General features: G+C 43.7%; 1 protein-coding gene across 1 annotated transcript in view; it reads right to left on the bottom strand.

Moving 5' to 3' along the window:
- The window catches only part of LOC104963945 (B-cell receptor CD22-like), a 10,551-nt gene extending 9,710 nt beyond the window's left edge, over positions 1-841 (bottom strand). Inside the window, exon 1 of the mRNA XM_010792641.1 lies at positions 789-841. The gene's annotated coding sequence lies outside the window, so the exon portion shown is untranslated. The remainder of the gene's footprint in view (positions 1-788) is intronic.
- Positions 842-8,577: the final 7,736 nt, after the last annotated feature.

Below are 8,577 nucleotides of genomic sequence, written 5' to 3'. Positions count from 1 at the left end.
TCGTCGTCGTCGCGTACTCACACACACACACACACACACACACACACACACACACACACACACACACACACACACACACACACACACACACACACACAGATTAAAATGCTGCGCTGGTCATGTTGCCTTTTTTCTGTATTTGGGACCAGACAACAGTCCACTTGACAGTTAACCATTAACAGTTTTTTCCAAGTTTACTGGCTGTCTCTCTGATTTTCACTTGATATATTTTGTTTTCAGATTTAATATGATTTTAGTTTTTGTTTCAAAAGATTTCCAGGAAGACATGTGATACTTGTGTTGATAACTGGGGCCTGTAATCACCCCTGCACTTTATACAACATTACACTAAATTGCAGCACATTATATCTACAGCAGTACCAATTCACCCTCATTGCAGACACATAAAACACCTCACTATGCCCACATCACTGTCAATATGAAACTGTCCTACCTTATCCCTGCAAACACACTCTCACAACCATCAGTGAAACACGCATGTAAAAGGAAACCAGGGAATTCACATCTGTCCTGTTACGTTAACTAAGCTGAAATGCAGAGTTAGTCAGCTTTACGACTCCTAATGACTTTATGACATACTTTATGATATGATGCTGTTATGGAAGTGGAGATAAGATTACATGCTGTATTTGACTGTTGCCAGAAAGCACTCGTGTCTGTGTGAACTGTGAAACACAAATATATGTCGGCCACTTTGAAGAGACAATAAATGGAACCCTTCATACATTTTTACCCCATAACCCCTGCCAGCAGTGACCCTACCTTACATTGCAGGGATTGAGTGCCAGTCGAATGATTCCTGTAGCCTTAGATGAAGTGAAGTCTTTAGTAGAAAACTGTCTTTATCTCCACATTTTCAGCCGTTCAACTCTTGGTCCTCTTGTCCTTGTTGTGATGTGACTTACTTTCTACATCTGAACGTGGTCCGCTTAGCGTTTGGTTTTGTAGTTTCTGAAGGGAGTTCACTCAGATGACATGCATTTGGCTGTGTCTATGGTGCGTGTAATTACAAGAGAAACACCGTCTAGCCGAGGAGTGGCACATGTGGTGTGTGTTGACGCCTAGGTGGGACATCTTTTTCATCTATTTTCAGCTGTGTGTCTGTTTACCTTAAACATAACATGCTACAAGTGTGAACAAGTACAGGAAACACCATTAAGCATAAGCACGTGCTCACAGAGCAGGGTATACTTCTTATCTGACTAATATTTACTGCACTGAGCATGATTGTGTTTATTTTTACTTTTCTACCATGACAACCACTACAGCTATGAGTCAGAGAGTCTGCTGTATCTTCACATGTGTGTGAGAGGTTTTCTTTTGCTTCTGTGCTGTTGTTATTTCTGCTTTTCCCACACTTCATTCACTCAGGAAAAGGATATTCTTTTATATTTATTTTGAAAACCATTGTACCCCTTTATATAAATATATGGTGTTTTATTTGGAGTCCATGTATGTTGAATTTATGCTCAGTCCTGTTTTTGATGGACCAGATACATAACAAATGTGATCTTCCTGGCTTGAATCTGTTTCCTAAAGCCCTAATGTCATTGCCTCCAAGAGCACAAAGTATAATAGAGCAAATGCTAAAAAAACAGAGTCTGGAGCTTGAGGACTTTTTAATCACACCACTATTTTCAAGGTTTAAGTTCATTCTTACTTTAACACCTAATTATTAACAAAAGCAAGACAGGCGATATATATTTTTATAGGAAAATAAGCTTGCATCTCAGATACAACTCGGCTAATTTAGAAGACAACGTTTTGTTTTGTTTTATACAAAATATGCTTTTTTTTTTTTTTTTTTTCTTTTTTTGTTGAGGGTGTGTAAGCCCATCTGGAACACAGCTGCTTCTCTTCACCCACCACTGTGAGGCTACAGTGGGAGGGTGTAATGCATCCCTTTCAACATCTCAGTAAATGAGTCATGATACAGTAAAGCATGCTGCTGCTTCTGGCTGGTTATGTGACTCATGTATGGGGAGAGAAATTACCCAAAATAAGATGTAAGTGCAGAATGCTTGTGTGGATCACAAACAGTAAGTGATGATTCATTATTTCCTCTCCCCTATGTCAGCCTTATTTACCGCAACAAAAAACCCAGTTCTATCTTTTGATTGTAGATAAACACTTGATCTAGAAGTCAAATTGCTACTAATTAAACGTGTTGAAAAATATATACATATGTTTTATGTCTCTCCTGTGACATGTCTCCATACTTTAATGTACAAAAAGCTCTTTATTTTTCTCATACTGCCTGTGCTGCAGCACCTCTTTTCATCCTCTGTCTGAAACCAGAGCCCAGTCCGCTCTGATTGGTTAGCTGGCAAGCTCTGTTGTGATTGGTCAACTGCCAAGAGTTGTCACGCCCCTTACCCTATCATGCATAATGGGGTGGAGCGTTAGCCAAAAGAAGCAAGAGTGTTATATAATGATGTCACTATGTCACTGAAGTAAACAAATAAGTCTGATGGAGGCGTTTCAGGCGTGGAGTGTATGGGAGAGAAACTCATTCTGGAGGGAACTTTGGAATTTTAGCCTTTGCCGACCATTTACAAGCACAAAAACAATAAATCCCCCAAAGCAGGGCCCCTTAATATTTAGTGGAATAGGTAGAATACATCTTACACCCACTTTGGGTCAGTTCTCATTGTAGCATATGCAAATATCTAATACATTTTAACAAGAACTTTGTTTCCACTTTTGAACATAATGCAATTCTACAGTATTACTATTTTTTGTTATTATACAAGATAATTACTGAACATAATATCGCAGTGATTTCTAGAAAAACCCTGACTAATAGCATTCAGACACACAGGAAGGGGGTGGTCTCAGGAAGGGTGTGGTCTCAGGTAGAAGTGGACACAAAAGAGTGCTTGTTCTGTTCTGCAATTTGATTGGGAAAGGGCACTGTGTTAGCGGGAAGGCATCAGGGAAGAAAGAAGAAGAAGTTTGGGAATGGGCAGCTTTGGTGCAAGTGTGTATGTGCTGGAGTTAAGATGTGTGGAGGAAATGTTGGGGTATTTCCTGGAGGACACAACCTGAGAGAATGACCAGGAGCCTGGAATGTGCTTCTTATAAAACGTCCATTCATCAGATGTTCACTTTCTGTTTCTCACTTTTTCTGCCTCATTTTTCCTCGTCCCTCTGTGACCCCTCAACCACACTCCATTGTTTATTTTAATTATACAATGCAAGGAACTACAACACCTGCCTGGATGTTTGTTGGGGAAGCCTGAAGAGAGGGGGAAAAGAGGACAGGTACAGAGGTGGAGGAGGAGCAGATGGAGTTGGCCAGGGAAAGGTCGTACTGTAGAGGGAGGGAGCAGACGTGAGGAGATAGCTGAGAAGGATGTTGAGGTCACTGGATGAGTAGGTCGACACAGCTAACATGTATCCTGAAAACAACGTAGAGATTAAAAAGTCTACATATAAGCTAAATAAACTGACTTTGAGTTGTTAACTGGAGAAACAACTGGATGTGAACCATTAACCTTGGTGAATACTTTGAATGTCTAAAATGTGTTTTTATGTCTTCCTTGTCTTCAATTGTTTTCACAGAAAATGTTAGTGAAATGAGAGAGTAGGGGCAATGTTGGAGGGAGACAGTGGCAGGAAGGAAACTGGGCATGTAGAATGTTTTCTTTGATTGGCAACACTCATATTCTAGAGCAGTGCTTCTCAACTGGTGGGTCGCGACCCAAAAGTGGGTCGCGGACCCGTTTCGAGTGGGTCGCGGATGTGTGAGTGAAGAAAAAAAAATTGGATACATTTTTTTTGAATTCTTTTTTTTTTTTTTGGGGATGGGGGGGAAAGTCCCCACGGAGAATAACTTTGCGGTAGAAATCTTCTTTATACATCCATGGGTACAACTTCAGATAAAAATGAACACATAATGAAATATGACCCCCGGTTTGATGATTGACAGGTCACAGAACAATGGGAGCTATCTACCCTTACCCACAATTTAAAGTAAGTCACGCAGACTATCTCCTCTTTACTCTTCTGCAAGATGTCAGAACAAAGTGAAAAACAAACAATGGCATAANCAGGCAGACAGACAGACAGACAGACAGACAGACAGACAGACAGGCATACAGGCAGACAGGCAGGCAGACAGACAGACAGACAGACAGGCAGGCAGACAGACAGGCAGACAGACAGGCATACAGACAGACACACAGACAGACAGACAGACAGGCAGACAGACAGACAGACAGGCAGACAGACAGACAGACAGACAGACAAGCAGGCAGACAGACAGACAGACAGACAGGCAGGCAGACAGACAGGCAGACAGACAGACAGCAGACAGACAGGCAGGCAGACAGACAAGCAGACAGACAGACAGACAGACAGACAAGCAGACAGACAGGCAGACAGACAGAAAGACAGGCAGACAGACAGACAGGCAGACAGACAGGCAAGCAGACAGACAGGCAGACAGACAGGCAGGCAGACAGGCAGACAGACAGACAGACAGGCAGACAGACAAGCAGACAGACAGGCAGACAGACAGACAGGCAGACAGGCATACAGGCAGTAGAGACTAACCCATGCGATGGTCTGGATTCGTCGGACTATCTTAAGCAGCAGTTTCCCAAAACTCCCAGGGGGGAAAGTGGAGGCAGAGTGTTGTATGCAGAGACACAGCAGGTAGGCAGGAGTCAGCTTGTGGTCATCTCCTGTGAGGGAGTTGAAAGGGTCAGTTCGCCACATTTTAAGCTTAGTTTACCACCAGGGGTACGTTCCTAAATTATGCAGTTCACAGAAGAAACAAGAAACACTTGAACGACTTTCTTCCTCAGAAACAGCCATTGGAAACCAGCTGACAGTTGTTGACTATCTGGAGCAACAATGGCACTGAATCTGTTCCTTTAAGGCCCTTAAATCATGTTTCTCTATTTCCTTTAAATATTAATATGAAGTCGACCAACATCTCGATGTAATGACCTGTACCTGTGTAATTGCATGCATTTTATTTGACAACCTCATTAAGCCTTCCAGGTGTTATTGTTCTATCAAACTGACATCCTATATTCTCTTATTGTAAATCAAAGCACCGACCTCCAGGTTCTATGAGAGACAGAATCCTGTTCATTAGCTGGTCTTCATGAGCCGGGTCAAACTCCAGTTGTAGCCTTCTTTTCTGACCTACTCCTCCTCCTACTCCTCCTCCTCTTCCTCCGCCGCCGCCTCCTCCTCCTCCTCCTCCTCCTCCACCTCCTTCCCCTCCTGGCAAACCAAGGGGTCCTCCCGCTGCCGGCCCTCCCGCTGCCGGCCCTGCACTGCGGGGCTTCACCAGGTGAGGTTTGAAGCTGCGTCTGACTGCGGGAACACTTGACACCTGCGCTGCTCGGTCCTTCAGCACAGATCCACACATCTTACAAGTCTGAGCGCCGCCCTCCCCCTCCTCCACCCCGGTGTCGTAAAGCTGCCCGAGGGAACGGAGGCGTGCCAAGGTCTGGGCAGGCAGAGGCTTAGCGCCCGTGGGGTCCTTGTACAGGAAGATGTAATGCGCTCCAAAGGAAAGAAGGTCACCGTGCCGCAGCGTGGTGGAGCGCTCGCAGCGGGAAAAGTTCACCAGGACTGTGGCGTGGAGCACCGGCTCCACGGCAACACAGGACCGCTGACTCTCCCCCGGATCCTCAACCTTGTTGCTGGCGTGGCGGCGGGGTGCGGCGACTCGGCGCAGGCGGCAGTGGAGCGGCAGGATGTCAGGGGAGAAGAGGCAGATGTTGGGGCGAGCTGACGGAGTCTCCTGACCCACCGTGTGCTGCTCTCTGTTCAGCAGGTACACCAAGCAGTCCTGCAACACAAAGCACCATATCACATAATCAAAGCCAAGAGGAGTTATATTTTATAAAACATGACTGATACAATCAAAATAGTTACTTTCAATCGACTAATTGATTATTCGGCTCATCATTTCCTTTGTAAAATAAATTAAGTTTTAAATATATGATATTTCCCGCTAGAATGTAGTGCAGCAGATGTATAAAAAGTGACAAGAATATATACTGTAAGTCAAGAACAAGTAGCTTCAATAAGGACTTAAGTTCACTACTTGAATGAACGGACTTACATGTAGCTACCTTACACCACTGATCATAACTCATTAACACAGAAGTCTCTAAGATAACACATGAACTTCTTCTCTCTCCTCACCTGCTGATTGTACCCCTGTAGCAGCAGGAGGTGGGGGGACTGGTAAAGCGAGTGCTTCACTCCTCCCTGACCTCCATCCTCTTTCCTTCGGCCACTGGAGGCCGCATCTCGACCCCTTAAGGGTCCTGGCAGGGTGGAGTAGTAACGCTTGGGCTCATCTCCCAGTCCCAGCTGCAGGTGCACGCAGAGAATCACGCTCACATTCAAGATTTCACACAGGTTGGCAACAGAACCATGAATAATAATGAATATCCTGACTGGGCTTTAGAGGGAGACCCACCTGGTTGAGGCTGGTCTCACTGAGGCTGCGGCAGAAGGATGAGTTGCTGGATCGGGGCAGGGTCAGCGTCCCCTTCGCTCTGTTCCTCTGGAGCTTACGAGCCTGAGCATTTATATCTACAAGGAGGCAGAGAGGAGGAGTGAGAGAAGAACAAGGAGAAGGGCAAGAGGGAGAACAGGTGGAGAATAAGAAGAAGGAGCAAAAGGTAGAGCAGGGAGATAGAGGTTGAGGATACAGGAGGAGAGAGAGGTACAGAGCAGAAAATAAGAAGAAGGTTTTCTGTGCAATGTCAGCAGGTATGTTGGACTCATGAGTGAAGTCTGGATAAGGTACATAAGTGCATAGCAGTCATGTGTGAGCTGAGTGGAAACTGAGTAAAACGAACCAGTCAGATGAGGTAAATGTTGCTGGATGGAGCACAACATTACACCTGATGAAAGTAAACTGAGTTCTTAATCTGAGGCCATGCAATGGCTCTGCACACACACACACTCACACACTGGTTGAATCACGGGCAATGGGGGTGGCGCTGGTGACAACGCAGGTAGAGGTGGTCTCCATGGCAACAATGACTAACAGCCACCCTACCTGAGGCCAGTCCCCACCTTTAGAGCTGGACTGTACCACTCGACCACAGCGCAGGGGGGAGCTCCTGTGTTTGCCCAGCCCAGACCGACCCATTAGAGCCGCCAGGAACTGGGAGGTTTTGGGCCCTACAGCAGGGTGGGAGGGGTTAGGGAGGTTGAGAAAACACCCCCTCCCAAAAACACCAAGCACAGAATAACCCCCATATACACAGCATCCGCACACCACAAGACATGCATGCACTGCGGAGCAAAACATAGTCTGTGGTGCTTTCAGTGAGTCACATCAGCAGCTAGTCAAGAGAAACTAGGCATGGGACGATATGAAGATTTTAAATCACGATTAAACTGGCTTAAATAATTGTGATTCACGATATTATCTCGATAATCCTCAAAATCTGCTTAGACCCTATACTTCAAATGGCAATTAAACAAACTGGAATCTGATTATTTGAAATTTAATAAGAAACAGACATTTTGATTGAGTCACAGATAGGAGCTTTTAAGTGAAAAATAAGCAATCAAACTATCTCAAATAAAACAACCATAGGGTTCCCTGGTTTTCATTATTAAAGGATAATTAAACTGCAACATTTTGAGAATCTGTTGATAATCTATTTGATAATTCATTTTTTACTTCTCTACCATGATAGCATTCTAGACGGCTTTTTCAATTCAATCCTGATGATTTTTACAATCATCCTGATAATGCAAGTTATGATCGTGAGGGTTTTTATTGTGATCTGCGTTCAAATCATATATCGTCCCATTCCTAGGAGAGTTACAGTTAAAGGTATGAGGTACAGGATTTTTGCCAAACCATATCACTGTCAAATTATTAAGATATAGTTCTCAAAGTCAATCAACAACTACATTTATTCATTAGAAACTATAGTACATAATCCGCTTAGTAATTTCATTTTAGCCAATTTTGGTGTTTTGTCTTATTTTAGAACAATTGAACCAGAAGAAGTTATAGTGTAGATCGCATGATTCAAGGTTGACAATACAATTATTTGCCAGTGATATCTCCGTAATGAAAATCCTACAGTACCTTTAAAGTGCTATCTCACGGTTTAAAACAGCGTGTTTAACAATAAACACAATTCCCACATGTGCATGCACGCTCACACATACACAAGGGGAGAAAAAAGACAACAAGTGAGAAACATAATAGAGAGCGAAAGAGACTCCAGGGTGTGTGAGTTTTCTTATCACTATAACACAAAGGAGAAAGGGTTAGTGTGAAAATGAAAATATGGGTATTAATACGTTTTAGTTAATAAACAAGTTTTAACCCAGAAGGCATTCTTTGCTGTGAGTTTCAGTTGTTTGACAAATGATGAAAGCCAGCCGAAATAAGCACAGTAAGGAATGCTTTCAAAGGAGAAAGCTGCTGATAATCCATATTTGTGTTATTGCAACAACAAATTGATCCTATTAACAAATATTGCATGAGTTGCCAAAGCCTGATAGCTTACTCCTCTGTGCCAAAGAGATCCATTGTTTCCCAGATGGTGT

The sequence above is a fragment of the Notothenia coriiceps genome, unplaced genomic scaffold (genome assembly GCF_000735185.1).
Source record: "Notothenia coriiceps isolate Sejong01 unplaced genomic scaffold, NC01 NC01_scaffold00036514, whole genome shotgun sequence".
NCBI classification, from domain to species: domain Eukaryota; kingdom Metazoa; phylum Chordata; class Actinopteri; order Perciformes; family Nototheniidae; genus Notothenia; species Notothenia coriiceps.
This window is presented reverse-complemented; position numbering and strand designations above follow the sequence as displayed.